Source organism: Pinus tabuliformis, chromosome 4_2 (assembly GCF_031772625.1).
Source record: "Pinus tabuliformis cultivar Carrire ecotype Pingquan chromosome 4_2, CPIR1, whole genome shotgun sequence".
NCBI classification, from domain to species: Eukaryota; Viridiplantae; Streptophyta; class Pinopsida; order Pinales; family Pinaceae; genus Pinus; species Pinus tabuliformis.
Window position 1 is genome coordinate 725,036,199 of NC_142304.1, and position 22,385 is coordinate 725,058,583.

At 39.5% G+C, this 22,385-nt stretch overlaps 1 pseudogene; it reads right to left on the reverse strand.

Annotated features, from left to right (window-relative positions):
- Nucleotides 1-19,520, reverse strand: part of LOC149171624 (callose synthase 11-like) — a 32,152-nt pseudogene extending 12,632 nt beyond the window's left edge.
- Between the last annotated feature and the right edge of the window lie 2,865 nt (nucleotides 19,521-22,385).

Genomic DNA, 22,385 nt, shown 5'->3' on the forward strand with positions numbered 1-22,385 from the left:
CCTGGATAGTACCTCGATGGGGTCACTTCAGGAACACAAGCATTGCTTCACTGCCAGTGAGCCTGAAAAATACCCCAACAGAGTTACTTGCTTCACCTCCCTACACAGGAATAATTTCTCTTATTTCACCTTTATTTATTTTTCATTTTCATTTTTTAGAGAACCGTGCATAGGCACTTATTTATTTCATGAGGCGGAAGAGGGATCCTGACTTATTGAGGAAGAAGAGGTTTTCCTTTAAGAGAAGTATGTTATATATACCTTTGAAATCCTTCTTAAGTTTCCCCCCTCACCTTACTCCACTTGACTAAGTTGACAAGGGTTAAACGAATATAGAAAAATCGATTACAGTAGGTGGTGCTAGTTAAGAGTGCAAGCGTTGTGTTTTCGCCAAGACTCACTCTGAATAGATCGTATTTTCCATCAGGGTATCATCCCTGACTAAAGAAATGCAAGCTCTTCATAATGAGAGAAGGTAATAGATAACCAAACATTGATAGTTGTACAAGTCCTCTTGTACTTCACCCTACTTGTTTCAATATCGAAACATGGTTCCATGTGAAGCTAATCCTGCATGTGCATAACAATCAAACAGTCGAGAAAGAAAAGGACAAAAGTAAAACGAAAGCAAAGTAAGTAGGAAAAGAAAAACATGAGAGCACATAAAACAAGAAAGCAAAGAAAACAAGAAAGAAAACAATACTTCTACTCCTAAGCTAAATAGTGCGTGTGCCTACTCATGTGAAGTGATATTTCCAATGCAACCACCGATGTGTTAGTTGACCCATGTTGGTGAAGGCATATTCATCAAGAAATATATTCAAGTAAACCAACACACAAGAAAGATAAAACAATGAAGACCAACACGCTCGACGTTTAAAAGTGTCCACAGAAAATAAAAGAGTAAAAGCGCAAGACAAAACTTTGTCGACGTACCATGGTGAAGCATCACACTGTGTGCAAACCACGTGTAGAAATTGTCACTGTAGATCACGTGATAATGCAATATACTAAAGCAAAATACTTGATCTACTTCTACAAACAAACTTTGCGGAAGCTTAATCGAATATGAGCAAGATTAATGAGAACACATATAACTGAGAAAGAGAAATCAATCACACATAACATAGAAGAAATAACCCGGGGAAAGCCTCAGCCTAAAACCCCAATCTTTGTATTATCATACAAGTAGAAATATGTTCAAGTTACAAAAAGAATCAGCTCTCAAGCTATCCTGCTCTCTCTGCAATCAAACAATGCTGCTCATAGACAGTCAAAGGCTCTCACAACCTTCTCCTCTGCCTTCCAAGCCTCCTATTTCCTTGTGCAGTTTCTCCTAGGGTCCAATGCTGCCACTTGTGTGAATTCACCTCTCACGCAACACATTAAATTCAATAGTAACTGTGCAGTACTAAAGGAGATGATTCCTTCTGCATGGATGAGTTTCCTATATAGGAAAAATCCTCCAACTGATAATACACTATCCCTTCCTCTAATCTCAACTAGGTCTCTGATTGAACTGACATGCATGAGTTATTTATGAGAGAATATTTAGTTATCTGAAGTGCGACAATTACATGCATGCATGCATTAACTAACTGAACTCACAATTAATTCCACAAATTGTTGGAACTAATCTAACTGGACTTAACTCAGTTAATTGAGCTAACTAATTACAACTCAAATTACAACTCATCCTTATCTCTTTAACTAAGGGATAAATTCCTCAATCAATGGGATAACTGTTGCATGTCCCTACATAGAATTCATGTTTGATTTTCTACAACTAATTAACTCAAGATGAATTAATTAATTATTAATCAAACAATTGCTAAGAACAAATTCAAATTTTACTTTTTAATGTTAGTTCAGGGACTAACTAAAATTGGAATCTAACCTAAAATGCTATTTATAGCAATGCTATTTTTAACACTTCCATTTTTCATTCCTTGTTGCTATGTCCAACACTGGTACCCGAACAACTATTTATAGCAGTTCTATTTTTAGCATTTCTTGTTGCCATTTTCAACACTCCCTCTCAACAAGAAAGGCACTCAACTCGAACCCAATCCTGAACCTTTGGAATGTTCTGCATGCAACACTTCACCCAAGTGTTGTTGCTCCAACAACTCTAGAAACAAAAAATCTCCCAACTGACCTCCCTGTTGGGCTAGAAACACCCTCTGATGCTGAAGCTCCCTCTGCTGCTGACAAGTGCTCCCTCTGTGACCTCTGAGCTACTGTAACACTCCATGCATCTCACACCGTTGCACACCTCTATGTGCCATCCTGCACTGGTGCAACAATCCTGTGCCTCTCGCATTGTTGTAGCCTACTAGCTTTGCACTGTCTTGGGATTCCTGCACTGTAGCTCTCTCTGCCGCTCCATCCGCATCTGCCTCTACCCACTCAGCTGGTCTTGCTACTCTTCATTGGGGCTCCCTTAGCAAGGTCTAATCAAAGAGGTTGGGTACCTCAATGATCCTGCCCCTATTCCAGCCTTCTTGGGAATGTCACTCCACATCGCCCCACCTCCGACCTGGAGGTATGGATGCATGTGATCCCTCTGCCCACTTGGCTCGAAATTTCCCCCTACTAGAGGTCCCTGCATGAGTGGATGCCTCCACTCGATCTCCTCTTGTCTTCTCCAGTTGTGGCTGCTCCACAACCTCCTGAAGTTGCTTCACCAATTGTTGCTCCTTCACAATTGTCTGAGACTTCTTCTGGCAATGCATGTTGAGAGGTAATGTACTCTCCCTCTCAACCACCAAGTCTCCATTAGTTGCCTTGCTCCTCAAGGCTTTGCATGCATCTTGAATCTCAAGAGCATACAGGTTCTTGACTCGTGAACTGATCAGCTTCACTTGTCTCGTGGTGACGTGTCTAAGGAAAACCTTTCCGTTACTGAAGACTACATCATAGCCTTTGTCTTCCAGCATTGCGATTGATACCAAGTTTTTCTTCAGTCCTGGCACATACTTCACATCTGTCAAGGTAATGCGAGCTCCATGCTCCCTCTGAAAAACAACTGTGCCTACTCCTGAGACACTATACTTTTCATCATTACCCATTGCTATGAGTATCTGGAGATCTTTCTCCTCCAAGGTACTGAACAAAATCTTATCGATGGTCATGTGGAATGAAGCTCCACTGTCAAGAAACCAACCAAATCCCACCATGGATCAAACCATTCATGCGAAGAGGGTGAAATCCAACTCAAACTGTGAGGCCACTGCCTCACCTTCTGATCCTTCCTTGAATCCCATCTTGGATTTCCTCAGTTGACAATTTGTAGTAAAATGGCCCACCTCATGACAATGAAAGCATCGCACTTTTGATTTGTCAAACTTATTCCCACCATGGGAAGAATTGGATTTGGGATGAGAAACCTTCTTCTTCCCTTTCTTTTCCTTACTCGCTAAGGCACAATTTTCTTCATCCTCCTTGGATGAAGAACTATCTGTGGTGCTTCTTCTTATCTCTTCCTGCATCAGATCCGACCAAAGTCATTCCCAATCTGGTAGTTTCTCTCTTCCATTTATTGAGTCTTGGTAGCTATGCCAGCTCTTAGGAAGACCAAGGAGAGATAGACTCACCATGTCGTCATCGGTTGTTGTGATCCCTACACTTCCAAGCTTATCCCTACAGGTGGTGAGCTTGTTTAGATATGTAGAGATCGTTTCGCCCTTTTCACACTTGATTTTCCAAAGCTTATCTTTGAGCGCCAGCTTCCTCTGATCGTTGTTGTTCTAATATAGATCTTTCAATGTTTTCCACATCAAAAATGATGTCTCCTTCCCATGGAGACTCAAGACTATGTGGTCTCGAACTCCCTCCAGAAGGATTCTCCTCACTCTATCCACACATTTCTTCCATTCCGCCAATTTTGTAGCATCAGTCGGCTTGGGGATTTCTTGATCAATGAAGTCCTTTAGACCGTTATCCTCTAATGCTGCTTCCATGCGATCCTTCAAGGCTATATAATTCGAGCTTCCATTAAGGGCATACTCGAGTCTTAAACCGTCGAATGCCATTGGTGAAATTGAGATGTGATAAGAACTCGATTTCTATATTCAGGAACTTCAAACTTTGAACTTCTCCCTTTTGTATACTATTCTTAGCTTTGATCACCTTTGCTCCGATACCATGTATAAATTCTCACTGTAGATCACTTGATAATGCAATATACTAAAGCAAAATACTTGATCTACTTCTACAAACAAACTTTGCAGAAGCTTAATCGAATATGAGCAAGATCAATGAGAACACATATAACTGAGAATGAGAAATCAATCACACATAAAATAGAAGAAATAACCTAGGGAAAGCCTCAGCCTAAAATCCCAATCTCTATATTATCATACAAGTGTAAATATGTTCAAGTTATAAAAGGAATCAGCTCTCAAGCTATCCTGCTCTCTCTGCGATGAAACAATGCTGCTCATAGGCAATCAAAGGCTCTCACAACTTTCTCCTCTGCCATCCAAGCCTCATATTTCCTTGCGTAGTTTCTCCTGGGGTCCAATGCTGCCACCTGTGTGAATTCACCTCTCACACAACACATTAAACTCAATAGTAACTGTGTAGTCCTGAAGGAGATGATTCCTTCTGCATGGATGCGTTTCATCTATAGGAAAAATCCTCCAACTGATAGTACATTGTCGCTTCCTCTAATATCAACTGGGTCTCTGACTGAACTGACATGTATGAGTTATTTATGAGAGAATATTTAGTTATCTGAACTGCAGCAGTTACATGCATGCATGCATTAACTAACTGAACTCACAATTAATTCCACAAATTGTTGGAACTAATCTAACTGGACTTAACTCAGTTAACTGAGCTAACTAATTACAACTCAAATTACAACTCATCCTTATCTCTTTAACTAAGGGATAAATTCCTCAATTAATGGGATAACTGTTTCATGTCCCCACATAGACTTCATGTTTGATTTTCTACAACTAATTAACTGAAGATGAATTAATTAATTGTTAATCAAATAGCTGCTAAGAACAAATTCGAATTTTACTTCTCAATTTTAGTTTAGGGACTAACTAAAATTGGAATCTAACCCGAAATGCTATTTATAAAAATGCTATTTTTAGCACTTCCATTTTCATTCCTTGTTGCTATGTCCAACACTGGTACCCAAATTGCTATTTATAGAAGTGCTATTTTTAGCATTTCTTGTTGCCATTTTCAACACAACAAACATGCACACTCTTTTGATCTTGATAGATGAGAAAACATGCAAAAAGAAGAAAGCTTTCACTTACAAACATGAATTTCTACGTATGACTCCTCCAATGCATGGGCGATAGGATTGTGTGATTCAAGTGGAGGATGTGCAATCTGTGCATCAAATTGATCTTCAATGAAAACAAGAGAGTGATGAGGAGCCTAGGGTGTTTCAACCGATGTCTGATCGGAAGAGGAACTAACCTCAAGACAGTGAGGACCTGACATAATCATCATCTCGGGCTAAAGTGCCTCGACAACTTGAGGGGTTTCCACTTCATCGGTAGGTAGATCATCAGAGGTCGGTGGCTTAGAAAGATCAATAGAAAATGAATTATCATTGTGATCTAATGAGTGAGTGAAGAGATCACAACATCCACAATCAGAAAATTCGAGATGAGCATTAACATCCTCATGATCTGACGAATCATATAGAGGGCTTGATGAGAAATAAAAAATTTACCCTCTAAATTTCCAAAAAAGAAAAGATGATAGATTGGTTGGATTCAGAAAGAATGATGTGTCCTCTCCACCATGCAATGACAGATTGACATCTTATGCATCCTGCAAATGATCGAAAGTAGAAACATCCAGGAATGAAATTTCACAGGAGAAATCAGGAATGGCAGAATAAAAAAAGATGCCAGGGAACAATAGATGAGGTGCAGAAAAAAGGAGGCCATCCTTCACCACATGTTCTTCTTTAGATTCCCACACATACTCATAAAAAATAACAATGCATGTTGGATTCTCAACACCAACTCCGTTGATAACTTCATCCTCATGAACAACAACGGTGGAGTCTGGAATGGGTGAAAACAACACAGTACAATCCAGATGATCAAAGGAACTAGAGGACGGAGGTTGAGAAGACAAGGCCACGTGACAACCATTGGGTTTGCAGCCCAAATCTACGCAGATATTTAGAGTAAGTGGGGTGGAAGGATGTGATAGTTCAACAGATGGGTTCACAAATTCTCCCATCTCATGTTGCAGAGCTAGAGCTGTTTAATGAGAAGAGGACGGAGGGTCGCTTGTGACAACAACCTCGTCTGTCTTAGATTTGGAAGCTCTAACACCAAGGTATGCTGGGATGGGTTCGAATTATTCTAATTCATGTGGATTTTCATATATGTGAAGAAGATACTAAAATATTTCTTTGAGGAATTTCCAATCAATTTCATCTTTAGGGATTCGAAAAGCAAGATTCAAGAAGCACTCCCAAAATTGCAAAAATTGATTCATCGGGTGCTTTCCATAATTCCAGAATTGTTTTATTGAGTGATTTGCAGTCATAATGACTGAAAGCACATATTTATCTCTGATCATGTGATCATACGAGTGAACAGAGGTTGTGGGTAGTGTGCGACGCCACTGGTCAGCATGCTCGTCAAGCATGTAAACGAATAGCACACATGCAATGTCGTTCGAAGGGACTTCATTCCTTTCACATAAGCCTAAGAAGGAAATTTCATGTATTAGCAAGGTGGATTCTCTGCCTTCACCGTCACACTTAATACATGACAAGTCATCGATGATGTCCTCTGAAACTTCGAGGTCATGTGCATGAGAAAAATATGTTGGAGTTGAAATTGTAATGTAAGTTATGGATGGTGTGCAGAGATTCAAAATGGACTTTGAGGGATCATCTTGTCATATAGCCCTCCTTCTAGAGCCAAAAATGTTGATGGTGTTGGACCCACTAACATGTGACAGGACCTCCCTGGTAAGAAGTCCCAAATAGACCTCAGATTGTTTGGAGTTGAAGGCCCAAAAACGTGTAGTAAAGTAATGCCTTGTCTGCGGTAGCATACAAAGGTAAGTAAGATAAGTTTGGCTGGAAGAAAGTGTGTGACTTTGCAGCGAGTCAAGTGACATGCATGGTGGTTCTAACACATGGAGGGGAGAAGGAAGTGTGTCCCTTAGAAGCCTGTAATAATAGCAACCTGAAAGGAACACACGTTCAAATGAAATCACAAGCTGCAAATCAGAATAGTCCATAGACCAAAGTGATAGGTTAAACCAACAACACGTTTGGAACAAGATTCATACAATGGAATACAAAATATCTCATACACAAATGTGTAAGTTAAATAACATACATTGCTAAAGAAACCAGAATAGTCCAACTACAATAACAACATATGCATGAAAACGTGTTGGATATGTTATATATTATTAAGTGAAAGTTACATCCATACATACAATGTTGACAGACACTAGCCCCAATAGTGGAACATTATAGTCAACATTGCCTACTTCTCCAAAGAGATGTACTCACTCTGCACTGTGGAGAAGCCAAGGCTCATCACAATACTCTCCAAGCCTTCTCTAAGCAATGTCTAGCAAAAATCTTGGCTCCCAAAAGCCTGTACTACGAGTTATGAGGTTCTATATATATAAAAGTGTGGGGTGAACCTTGACATTCCCCTTTGACTCTTGGACTACCCTCATGACTCTTCAAATTACATAGCAATTGTTCACATTCCATTAGTGACACTTGGAATTTCAATTACAACATATTTACAATATTACAATTTCCATATATACCCATGTGGGAGAAAATAGGCTTGAGTCAGCCTAACAAGACAAACAACATCACTTGGGGTCTTGGGGAAATACCAACTCAGTGACATCCTCACGATGGTCTTCGGTGATGAACTGATACCAAGCTTGGTACTGCGCTATTGTGCCCCCGTATTGTTTGGTGATGTCTTTGTCGAGGCAGATTCTTGTCTCCATGGCTTCCGGGCATATGTTTCTAAAACCTCTATCCAGCTCATCCTGAAGCATATGCACCACTGTCATGAGTGTGGTTGGACCAATGATGTACTTCTGCATTTTCTCTCCATTGAGTTTCAAGTCACCACTGGTGGTTTCGTGCATCAACTACTGTATGTACTTGTCAACCTCCAGCATGACTTGGTTCTTCTTCATGGCTTTGGTGAGGGTTCCTATGGAAGGGATCTTGTGTGTCTGCACTATGACATCGAGACTCCTAAACAATCGTGCATAGAAAACCTCAATGCTAGTGATGAGTGGAGGTAGCTGCTCATAGTTCCAGATCAACATCTAAATTTGTGCTTTGTCTAGCTCAGCCTATGGCTTCATCCTTTTCTGCAAGTAAAGAGGGGCCCCCTTATACCTCATTGTCCATTCTTGTATATGTGAAGTAGAAGCATGGATGTCTTTGAGAGTCTCGGTTGTCTACACGCATTGCTACTAAATATCATATAGATGGACAACCGCTTTGTGCACGGTGACAAATATGCTATACAACATCTGCATGGTGGTCTCCAAAGTAGATATCTTTGCAAGTATTGCTTTCTTCATTTCTTCCATAGTGGATCCTGTGGACTCCTCTGTTCTCTTCCTGGCCTCTTGCAAGTCCTTTGCCATCCGATCATTCTCTACTATCAAGAAATTGACCGTAAAACTCGTGTCTTCTGCATAAGTCTTAGAAGCCTTAGCCATGGAAATTGGATGGCTTCTAACATCTGACACAATCACTCTTTCTTCTATGTGTGAAAGTGATGTGTGATCATCCGAGAGTTTATTTCTTCATGCCTATACAATCCTTTGTTGTGGCTTGTCAAATCATAGAATGTACACATCCATTTTTGGATCATCATCAAGGAGAACAACGTATCCTTTCTCGCTTAGGACTGGTTGTGATTCTGGAGATGGCAGAGAATGTGGTGCGACCTCAGATGCCCTTGGCATGAGATTGGTGTTTTGGTCCTATAACTCTTGTTCTGTCTCCATGTCTGTTGCCTCAACCATCTGCTCAACCTGTTGAGCAAGTTCTCGAACCTGCACCTTCTCACCCTCTTCTTCATCTACTGGCTACTCTACTTCCTCAACCTGTATTTGCGCAGTTTTCTCTGTCAATGGATATTGTCTTTCCTATTGTTCCTATTTCTGCTTTTCTTCCCTTTATCTCCTCTTGAGCTCTTGTTCTGCTTTCAGATTCTTCCCTGTCTCCTGCAATCACTTCTCTGAATCTTCCAACCTTTTCTTCTCTCTTTTCCTCCTTTCTACTCTCCTTTCATGCTGTCACCTCTGTTCCTCTATCTCCAAAGATACTTTCTCAACAAGTGGATCTTCTCTCAACTTGTAGCTTTCCTCAGCCTCTGCGCTCTCGAAAATATTCCTCTTTCCTTTGGATTAATTCGGTTTGTTGCTCACTGCTACTATTGTTGTTACTATTTGTGGTGGTGCTTCCTGCAGTTCTACTTTCCATTCTACCACTATGCTGATTGGTTCATTGAGGCTAGAGAAGTTTTAGAAATACCCCCAAGGATCTTCCTCTAACCAATGACATGACCTGTGGATCCATGGGTAATACACCTTCACACAGTGGTTCTTGCATATGTATTGGGTATCATACGGATTGAAACTCTTGGTGTCGAAACAAAACTTCTTCAAGTCCTCGACCTCAACATCCGCATCCTTAAAGTTACAGATCTTGTACAATCCATTCCGCAAAGGAAGAGTAGGCCATGATGTCTTCTTACTCCTATGAAGTCTTTCTTATAACCCTATGGAGATGTGGTGTGAAACCTCTTGCAGACCAACTTGTCCATGGCAAATCTTGGTGGCCCATGTGGAGGCTTCTCTCTGCCAAACATCTTGATGAAAGTGCCACCGGGTGAGGCATACTCTACAATGTTAAGAAATGCCTTCATCACTTCTTGGGACATGCAAGGTGGATCCTTTTTGAAGGTCATATGGTAAAGTTGGGTGATGAAGTGGTTAGATAGCCTCGCCATGACTCATCAGTAGTTACACTCAGAGAGAAACTTGCAATAGACATTCACGATATCATATGATGGTCTCCATGTCCAATCCATTCCAAGGAACTGTTGTTGAGAACATATTGCATCAAGAAGGTACAAAGACATATAGAATCTTTCTTTCTCATCCTTAGGCAGACTCTGGGAGTTAGACACATGCACTTTCATTTAAAGAGCCAAAATTTTCGACTAGTTGAAAGGCCTTCCTTCATTTTCCAACTGATCTAACCTAACCACCCAACTCTGTGGGAAGGTCTCCGTTCTCTCTTGACCACACAAGTGACATGTGAAGATGACCAAGAGTTGGTATGCCTTCGTGATTGACTTCATCTTGTATACCTAGTTGGGTGTCACCCTGAACTTCGATGGCTCTTTTACCCAATGCTTGATGATGCCTCTAGTGTTCACATTATTGTTGGGAATGAAGAACAATGCATCCATGTGGTTCACTGGTTGTGGCAAGTGATACATCTGATGGTAGTTTTCTAACCTGAAGGTGGCAAGCTTTGTTCCACTGGTATTTTTCATTGTCATCATCTCAGGATCGTTATGTGAGACAATCCAGTGAATGATATACATGCACGGGAAGGCAGGGTACTTGCATGCAATCCTGTACAAGCCTAACTTGTGAATGTTGACATAGACTTTTCTATTTTATAGATCTTCCTTGAAGCTGCCTACAAATATGTCCTTTATTTCTTGCCATGTAATCTTCATGTCCTTCTCTATGAACAATTGTGTTTCTTCATAGTTGGGCAAGTTCATCGACACCTATTCAACCACATCTCTAATGCTTCTCTCTATAGTTTCCTCTGATCTAGCCCTCTTGGAAACCATGATTCTTGTACTGCTGAGAGACTTCTCAATAACTAATGTACGTGGACATAGAGCGGACACTCACGGAAATAAAATGTCAACTTAAAACACAAAGAACTTCAAGGACCGATCATGCAATAAAATGGGTGACTGTTGGGCAAGATTGCACAATTGTGACTCTTAGAGGTGAGGGGCTGTCAGCTGGATCTGCACATTGTGCAGTCCCAACTACCAGTGAGAGGTACTGATGATTAGAATTGCATATAGTGCAATCTAGGGAGGCTTGTTGTGGACTGAAACTGTGCAATGCGTAGTTCAGTATAACTTGATGCTGGCTGGGACTGTGCATTGCACAGTCCCAGTCTGCAAGACTGGGGACTAACTCCGAGAACTACTTAGAGTGAAGTTGGAGCCATTGATTAACAACCTCTATGCAATTCTTAGAGCCAAGGCATAGCATTGAGTTCCAAAAATGTGCAGTGCATAGCGGGAAGAGCTAGATCTGAGCCAAGCTAGCCCAAATTTTCCCAAGGGCAACTTGAAAGTGAGTAGATTTGAATGCATGAGTGAAGGATAATACATATGTGAATGAATTACCATGCATGCAGTCAGAACAAATTCAGGGGTCAGTCAAATGGATGAACAACGAAGCTTGTGGGGAGAGTCGTCGCAACGATGATTGTTAGTGCAAAAACGGGGTGTTGTAGTGGCTATAAGCACCCTCCAAAATTTTTCCTTAGCCTCGTTTTAGAGCCTACCTACCAACCATCCTCAAAAACATGTCTTGCATCGTCAAGAACATAGGCTTCAATTGTTTCATAGAGTCTAGTCAGCCTGTGCATGCAACTTTGTTCCACCTCCTTCATAGGCTACTCTCCAGACTTAGTGTCAGTGGCTGGTTGAGAATCTCCCTCTGGGAATTACACAATTCAGGAGGGGAACCAGCCTTCCCTCTAGAAATTGCGTAAATCCAGCTGGACACCCAGCTGACTCCCATAATTGTGCAATTCTTCCTGAAAATCGTCCTCTAAAAAATTGCACAATTCATCTTAGGAGAGCTACTCAGCCCATAAATTGTGCAATTATGGGCAGCAATCACCTGCTGCTCCTAGAAATTGTGCAATCCCTTTGGGACATTGAGCTCGATAGCTAGCAAAAATTGCGAAAATTAGTGAGGCAACCTGCTGGGCTCAGAAATTGTGCAATGCAGTCAGATAGGCTTCCTTGATAAAATTTCACAATCGGACCCTGGACAGTTTCTCAGCCCAGAAATGCAAAATCCTGGGTGATAGTGTTATGAAAACATCTCAAAAAAAGATAGAAAAGATAGATCAACGCCTTAGAATTCAGCCTCTTCGAGGGGGCAACCTCCTTTACATTACATAAATGAACAATTCTTGGATGATTCAAATGACAAAACCTCCTTTCTATATATAGGAGTCTAAGGAGTCACAATATAACCCAGCCGACCTAACAATAATAATATAAAGCCACAAAAATAAGAATAGAGGGATTCTATGGGGCACAGTAATAACAATATGGGGATAATAGGGGAACAACAATATTAATAAGGGATGCAACTACAATAGTAATGGGGTAATCACTAGTATTATAGGGACCCAACATGCCCCTCTCCTTCAAAAAAGTGTTGTCCTCAACGCTTGAGTAGTTCTGGATGCTTCTGTATAAAATTCTCATTCTCCCATGTGGAATCTTTAGCGGATAAGTTCCTCCACTTGATAACATACTCCGAAATTGATCGATTTCATAGCTATTGAGTTCTTGTTTCTGTGACTGCTTTCAGTTCCAATATAATTTTTCCTTCCTCGTCATGTTTTGGCAATATTGTTTGAACTGGGAGCTTGTCGCCTATAACCTTCTTTAAACATGAAACATGGAAAACTGGGTGCAATTGAGAAGTTGCAGGAAGCTCCAATTTGTATGCCATAGTACCAATCTTTTGCAAACACCTAGTAAGCAACCTGAAAGCTCTAGCATGACTCATGAAGAAGAGGAAGAAATGTTACATGATATATCATAATTACAAGAACAAATGCAACAAATGTCACTCTCACAAAATCTAATAGAAGCTAAGATAAATGGCGTGGAATCTAAGATAAAGGGCGTGGAAGCTAAGATGGACGATTTGAAGATAGATTTGAAGAGAGACATGGCAGATTTGAAGACAGAATTGACAAATTTTCTACAAGAAATACTTACTAATGGTGAAAAGGTAGTAAAGGAAACTCATGATGTGAACAAAAGAAATGTTAATCATGATTTCTTAGACTCTAATGTGGGATCAAAGACCCACCACATTCCAAAAATCGATATGAGGAAGTTTGATGGCAAGGATCCCGCAACATGGATATTACAGATGGAGCAATTTTTCGATCTCAATAATGTGCAAAACACACAAAAGGTACATATTGCAACTTTATATTTGGAACCAAATTAGTTTGTATGGTATCAATGGCTTTTCTCTCATAAACAAATTATCACTTGGGCAATTTTTACAGAAGAATTGAGAGCACATTATGAGGATACAAAAAGCAACACTTTTTTTAGCCAATTGATAAGTCTCAAACAAAAGGGTTCAATAATGTAGCACATTGAGGAGTTACAAAAATTGAACATAAGGGTAAAAAATATTCTAGAGGAGCATAGGATTGATGTGTTCATAGGGACTTTAAAGGATAATATCCAACATGATGTTCGCCTTTGGGAACCTAATTCATTAGAGAAGGCATTCAGGTTAGCAAGAAAAACGGAAAGCAAAATTATGGCAACCAGGAAGCATACCACTCACAACTATAAAGATGGAAGTGTTGTTGCCTCTGTCTTCCACAACCTATAAGGTTGACACCACAACAATTGGAAGAAAAAAGAGCAAAAGGGCTTTGTTATAGTTGTGATAGCAAATACACTAAAGGTCATAAGTGTGCTGAGAAGAACTTATTCTACATAGATGCGAAAAGGAAGAAGAAAAGGAGAAAGAAAGGTCAAAAGAAGAGGATATACTCTAGGAACAAAGCCTAGATAAAGAAGAAATGAATCCAACCATATCTTGTAATGCATTGGCGGGAATTACCACTCCTCAAACCATCAAGATAGAAGGACAAATCAAGAAGAAAAAGGTAATAGTGTTGATTAATTCAGGAAGTACCCACCATTTTATTCATTGAAAGGTAGCAAAAGAATTGAATTGCTTCTTATATCCAACACCAGAGTGTCAAGTGATGGTTGCAAATGGAGGAACAATAAATTGCTCTGGAAAGTGCCATAATATCAAGCTATCGATGGGAGAATATTTATTGACTAGCCCAATGCTTTCCATTCCAATGGGAGGTGCTGATGTTGTACTAGGAGTCCAATGGCTACAATCCTTGGGTACAATAGCTTTTAATTTTCAAGAACTTTTCATGAAATTTTTTGTGGAAGGAAAGGAAGTTGATTAAGGGGTATTGCAGGGAAACCGGGAGAGATAATAAGCTCTGAAACGAAATGTTATGAAACCAGCTCAAGAAAAGATAGAAAAGATAGATCAACGCCTTAGAATTCAGCCTCTTCGAGGGGGCAACCTCCTTTACATTACATAAATGAACAATTCTTGGATGATTCAAATGACAAAACCTCCTTTCTATATATAGGAGTCTAAGGAGTCACAATATAACCCAACTGACCTAACAATAATAATATAAAGCCACAAAAATAAAAATAGAGGGATTCTATAATAATAACAATACGGGGATAATAGGGGCACAACAATATTAATAAGGGATGCAACTATAATAGTAATGGGGTAATCACTAGAATTATAGGGACCCAATAGATAGTCACATGTTCCTCCCAAAAATTGTGCAATCCCTTTGGAACATCTAGCTCTGCTCAGTCCAGGAACATCGTATATTTTCATCCCAGGCTCGCAGACCAATGCATGTGCCTTCAGGTTAACCAGTTCCCTTCAGGACCGAGAAAAACTGATTCGCATGCATGGAATGCTTTTCCCAAGGCAGCATGCAAAGGCATCCCTAGATTTAGGGATCTATTTTTAGCAGCTGGAGGTTACATGTAAGGATCATTTCAAAAACCTCTCGCCAAGTGTCATTTCTCCTATATTTGTGGCATGCGCATCATAACCTTGATTTTATCAAAAATTATGAACTAGACGTTGTAGAGCTCATTCCTCGCATTGATCTTACTGCTCTGACATCCCACATCATATCTAAGAGTCGTCGGCACATTCAGCTTAGTTGTTTCAGGGTAAGCTTGCTTCACATGTCTTACCCTGCATTTGTGTCGCCTTTTGTGTTTTGACTTGTTTGAATGTTGTCTAGTTGATTTTTGTGAGTGCTTGTTGTCATTTGCATCCATGTTTTAGTTTTCATTCGCATCTAATTGCTATCGCATGCATGACATTTTGTTTGCATCGACAGTCACTATTGCAGTGACCCGCTTTACACACATGCATGCATCCCATTTTCTGAATCTTGCACTTACTATTTGCATGCATAATCATTCACTCTTGTTTTCACTCATCTCATCATGAATTTAGACTTCTCATGTTTTTAGTCACCTGTCGGCCAGTCTCGACTTCCTTGGCCCGGACCATACCTTGCCTAGCTAGCAATGTGCATTTCCGAAAGCGAAGCCTTTGTCTTCCCTCCAGAAATTGCGCAAGTCTGGCCCAACACTAGCCTCCAGGCTTACATTGCGCAATTCTTGGAGGTAGTGTCCTGTTGGCCCCAGAAACTGTGTAATGCAGTTTGCTGGTTGCATGTCACTACTGACTGAAAATTATGCATTTTGTAGTTTCAGTCCTCAACAAGCCAGGCTCGACTGTCCATTGTATAGTTCAAGTAGTCAGTCAGCCTCCAAGCAGCCCAATCTGTGTCATCCATAGTCCTGGTAGTTAGTCTTCAAGCCTCCCAGTGAAAATTGCGCAATATTCATGGACAGTCACACAGGTATGTTTCATGTAAGTCCTCCAGTTGGTTTTGGTTTTCAACTCACAGATTTCTTGTCATGAGTGTTGCTATGTCTCTAGGTATCACAGATGTTGTTCGCCTCCCAACAACACATGTATAATGGCTTCCAGGAGAGCAGAGTCAAAGACACCGTTAAGAGCACAATTGGGGATGCAGTCGATCAAGTGTCTATGAACTTGCCTATCCATAGAGACATCAAGTTGTTCATGGACAAGGATATCAAGATGAATGGCAATGGCATCATAGGGAGCAACACTATCAATAGCAACAGAAGGTAACACACCTGCACGTGATGAATGCAAGAGGAAGGTTGTTAACAACATAGAGGCAGAGAAAAGCTGCAAGTTCAAATCAGACCCACTCATGATGAAAGTAGCTTTGGAGATTGAGGCTATGAGGTGATGGTGTGACACGTAGATGAAATGAAGGTATAAAGAGAAATAGAGGAGTTGCAGGTGTTGAAGCAGCAACTCAAGGAAGAACAAGAGCTACACCGACAAGAGAAGAAGTTGCAGTGGGAACATGTACAACAAGAGGCACAACATGCACAAACTGATGAAACTGTGCCCATATAGGTTATGGACCCTTCTAGCAGCTAGCATGGAGCAGATAGGGTGAGCAGTGTTGTCGATCGCATGCAAGGTTATTCAGCAGCATGGATGTCATTGTGCACGTGCATGCGATCCCACCCATTTGGAACACTCACCAAAGCGAAGACAAGAAGCAAGTCTAACTAAAGCTGAACATGTATTTTGACAAGTTGATGCACATGGTCACCAGAACACACTCGGAAATCAGCACAGACACTATGCATCAGTATATTTCTGGTCCAGTTGCACTTAAGAAGATGATGCACAAGTTGTCAGACGAGTTGGGCAAAGGAGCCATTATATCAAGGTACCTGGATGAAACAAAGGCAAGAGTCCACTTGCAGCAGGATGTCACCATTGAGCACACAGACACCATCACGGATGACCAAGATTGGCATCATTTCTCCACCATCAACCATCACGAGGATGTTGAATATTTTGTCTTACCATAATGGTCTGAGTGTTAATGATGTCTTGCATAGCTTTCTCAAGCCCTTTTGTCTCACATGGGTACATGTGCAGATTGGATGTAACAACTTGTAAAGTGGAAGTCCAAGTGTCGATAGTCGAATGTAACAGTCATAGAGTAGTTGAAGAGTCAAGAGGGTAGATGAACAGTCACAAAGGGGAATGTCAAGTGTCACCCCACCCTTTTCTATATATAGTACCTCATAACTCATTGTATACGCTTTTGGTCAGCCAAGCTTCCGATAGGATCATCTTAGAGAAAGCTTAGACAATATTGTAACGAGCCTTGGCTTCTCCACAGTGTAGAGCTAGTATATCTCTTTCGAGGAGCAGGCGATAGTGACTGTAACATTTCGCCGTCGGAACTAGTGGTTGGTCATGGTTGTATTGTATGACTGGAACTTTCACTTCTTAATATAACAGAGCCAACAAGTTTCATGCATATGTCGTATTGTATTTCAGCTATCTTGTTTACTCTAAATGATATATGTATATGTTTTCTTACACATGTGTTTATAGACTCTTTTTGTATATGTATGTATGAATATTACTGAAATGTGTTGTTGGTTTAACCATCACTTTGGATTTCTAGCTTATTTGCCTTCCAGTTTGTGATGCATATTTTCTCATGTGTTCCCTTCTTAACTCCATGCTTCACAAGTTTCCAAGGGGCACACTCACCTCACCCTCTGTGTGTTAGAGCCGTTCATGCACCTTCCTTGAATTGTTGCATATGTCACACCCTTGCTACCAACAGGGACATCTTACTTGCCTCTACGTGCAACCACAGTCAAGGTGATACCGTATGACCCACTGCTTGGACTCCTACACCAAACGGTTTGAGGTCTAGTTGGGACTTCTTACCGGGGAGATCCCTTGACATGTTGGCGGGTCCAGCACCGTCAACACGAGGTTATGCATGCGACGCTCAAGAAATACAATGCACAAATTGAAACAACACTTCCACAAGTTAAAACAAACTAAAACACCAATGGTCAATCCATAAAACACACAAAACAACACTCACACAAGCCAAGGGAAAAAAGTGACAGAAAAATCAACAAAAGTGCTGAAGAGAAAAATTTACCCAGAAAAGTTGTGCCGATCATGCCGAAGGTTCCTAGATGCCTCGAGAATTCCAAAGATCCAAGATCGAATGTGAAAATGAGCTGTCGCGACATCCGTTTAAATATATTTGATCGAGTTAGGGTTTATGATGTGCATGCCAAAAATCTAGGAAAAAGCAACAAGTGGAGACAAGTTTCTAAAATTTACTCAAGTGTAACTCCCAGTGCTAAAAATTGATCCCTATTTTTAGGGATGATTTTTGCTTTTTGCCTTTTCGGGAAGGGCTGCCATGCATGCATGGAAGAAATTATGCATTTTTGCAGGGAAATAGGCAAGCTGTTGACACATGCATTAGACAATAACTGAGGGAACACTTCTGTGCAATTCCTAGGTTGAGTGGCTCTAGATGCCTGTCATGCTCTGCGCAGTTTCCCAGCGCACTAGTAGGTTGATCTTGGCCATTCTTGAGAGAAAGGCTCACTACTGGGCTACACTGTACAATTCATGAGAGCAAGGCTCACTGCTGGGCCTCACTGCGCAATTCCTAAGAGAAAAGGAGGTTTCCTTGTGGGACTGCGCAATTTGCCAAGGCAGTGCAAGAACTGGATGCAAAATAATTCATGGGGGGTCAGATGTAAAGTGAAAGATAGACTCAAATGAAAATAGAAGTACCTGACCTGTGCAAGACAAGCTGCTAAGATTTTGAGGAGGGAGGCTCCAAAACAAAGCGAAGGAAAAATTTTGGAGTGTGATTGTAGCTACAACAACACATTGTAGCCAATATCATATTTTAGTGAACTTTCAAAAGCTGATCCACTGACAGAACCCATAGATGAAAAATATATTTGCAATCCCCTGCTAAAAGCTTCATTGAACAATACACAAGTCTACATTGAATGAAAAATAGACAACCATGATAGTACATCGATGGGAATCATAATAATGATGCCAAACATGATTTCATATAAGTGAGAAACTGCAATAACCATATCCTAGACAATGGAGTATCGTAGGAAAGGCTTCAACACTCAAGTCATCAATATGTAACCCTAGTCAGTTGGTACAGATTCCAGTCACCAAATATAACAATTTTAATTCAGTGGGTTGTAGCAAAAGTAGAATGTCTAATGTCGTGCAACTCATGACCAAGCATTTAATTTTGCGGTAATACATACATACATACATACATACATACATACATACATACATACATACATACATACATACATATATATATATATATATATATATATATACATATATATAGATATTGCTTTTCCACATATATATAATATGACCATTTAAATTGCAAGGAGTACTCCCACATGTATCCAAGAGAGTAGGTATACAACAATGCTTTTTCTTTCACCTGAAATTCAATGTTGGTAAACAATACCATACTAGAAAAATAAAAAGTGAAGATCAGGTGGTATATCTAACATTATTCACCATAGACCTGTGTTTTGTAAATTTTCATGTTCTTCTTTCCACCAAACTTCTCGACATTGATCTGACTTATTTAAGATCCCACTCTTGTAGAATATCTAGTTCATAAATCATTGACTTATTTAAGATCCCACACTTGTAGCATATCTAGTTCATAAATCATCAACGTCATCAGCAATTTTTAACCAACCAAATGCTAATGGGTTGAACTAGAACAATGTGATGATCCATGATAGGACAAGAAACCAACTTGAGATGGTTAAAAGAATATAAAAAATATGTATTGCTTCTGAGACCACTACATGATGCATAAATTATTAATAATATGCAAGTTTAGTATCCTTCACAAAATGACTATGTGAATTAAGTCTATAATTTTTGGTAAATCACTTATGCTACATAATAAAGTCATGCCATGTATCCTGATACTTTGTACCCCCCATGAAGTAATTTTCTACTATAATAGTTCGTACAGAAACCCATTGCGAAATTGTTATAAAAAAATATGCTAATTGTAAGTATATGGTTTAAAATCCCCATATTTCATTAAGGAATCCATGCTCTGGATAATTTTGGATGATCATTGGGAGAATTATGAAGAGGTTGGGCTGAATGATGAATTGGTAATGGAGGATTGTTGCAAGTTCCTAGTTGTCTGTATTAACTACTTTATCTATAATGGCCTCCTCAACTCGAGTAAGATTCAAATACACCCTTTCCCCAAAGGAATGCAAAATTGTTAGGCCCATAAGCATAGTACTAAAATAGAATCCAATTGTCGAGGTGTTGAAGGAGAGTATGAAAATAAATAAATAAATAAATTGAGGTGGGTTCCAAGGAAATACACATCCCTGCTGAGAAACAGCTCATTGTTGCTACTAGCAACCTTGGCTTCAAACATGTATATTTGGTTTAAACCAACATCATGTCCTTTTCCAACCTGTATATATTCACAATGTGTCACATTCCTCCCATGCAGTGTGCAATTAAAGACAACAAATATGTCCTCCATAAACATCTCCATAGAAAGTGATGCATAAATCTCTTCAAACACATGAACAATAATTAAGTGTTCTTTGGTATATGTCTTCACATTTCTCTAAAGCAGACACATTTCCATTTTTATCACTCGACAAAAATGGTACTCATTCTTGTATATTTTCCTCCATAGGTTCTTGTCAATACGTCCTACCACCCTAGCCTCACATAGGGCAAGAAATATCTCATTGTAGAGCAACAGGCATGGCCATTGAATGATGTGTAGGTTCCATGGGTTTCAAGGCATCTCCAAAAATTCCACTTCCAAGTCATTGAAAATATCCTCTTCCCATAATATCCTCAGAATTTCATTCCAAATAAGGGAAAACTAATTTGCTTCAACCAAATTATTAGTCTTGATTGTTTATATTGTGAGTGAAATCCATATTTGAGTTTAAAACACCTAATGGTGTTCTTAATTTAACTTTAAGAGACCCCTTGTTTTTGAATAGAGGCTCTTTAGGAATCAAATTAAATTGAGTGGCACCAGTGAATATTTGAAACCATAACTTCAATTTTTGAATATTTTGAATTTCTCTTAGATGATTAAAGAATCCCACTAAGGCTCCAACTTTATATGATAGTATTGAATGGCATATATGTGTGTCCATGAAGTAGATTAGGACCACTGGCACCCATAGTTCAGCAATGGTGAATCAGTTAGTTTGTTTGAAAAATGCATGCCACTTGTATTGAATGGCACCAGCTAGGAGCTTCAATATTTGCTTTGTTGGCATCACCATAGGCTTAATATGGAAATAGTAGCCAAAAGAAAACTTTGCATCCAACAATATTACAGAAAATAGAGAATATGAGATGCTATAAATTATTACCTCTTAAATCCCATATCCAACAAACACTCTATATTGAAAGCACCATGTCAAAACATGGAGAATACTATGCAATGTATACAACAATTGTTGAATATTGCATGCTTTATATCGGCTAAAAGGAGGTCAGATTGAGAGCACAAATACAACATAAATACTAAAAAAATACAATGCCCAACAAGAGTCTCAAGCAAATTTCCTTGAATATCTTAAAGAAAATGTAAGAAAAATACCAAATACTTACTTAGAACCACTTTCCAGATTAGATTCCACCTTGCTCAAAGCATCTATAGGTGCATCTGTTAGCTCTAAATTATCAATTGCATTCAACAAAGCCCTACCCTAAAAACACATCAATTGCAGTAAATTAAACATACAACTCCAAAATCTGCTTGAGGAGAAAACATAGGAAGAGAAATTCATTCAAGAAGTTAATATTAACAAGATAAGGCCATGAAAATCCATACATGAGCTACCTGCTTTAATAGAAATGGACTTATTTGTCCTAGTTAGATGTGTTTGACCATGCCCTAGCTAAATGGTTAAGGATAGACCTAGTCTTAAACATGTGAAGCACATGCCAAAGGAGAAAATATTAACAACAAAGCTTGAAAATCCACATTCAAACTACACACCAAAGAATAATTCGATTATTGGTCATAAAAATTTTCATTTGTCATTCATTATCACTTAAAATATTTGTGTTTAACCTCTTACAAAGACGTGCTTGTGGAATCAATACTTCCTAGAGAAACCTTAACGAAAATTGATTAGGTAAAGACACATTGCACGGAAAAAGTAGAATATATGGTTGAACTTGGCATCGTTTGATTTGTGGCCTTTATCAGAAAAAAAAAAAGCAATGGGGGCTTTCCTGTAATTGCATCGAAATGAAAATAAGAAAACGTTGATAAATACCAACCCTGTGAAAAAATTGGCATATTGGTTTTGCCATTGTGGAAATTAAAACCAATATGCCAATTTGGTACCTCGTGGCTTCATTATTATTTTCATTAATGCCATCCTCTCCTTTGTAATTTTTTTAGAAAATTTGTAAGTTAATATAAACATACCAGTTCAAGGTCTCCGTTTTCCTTCTTATAT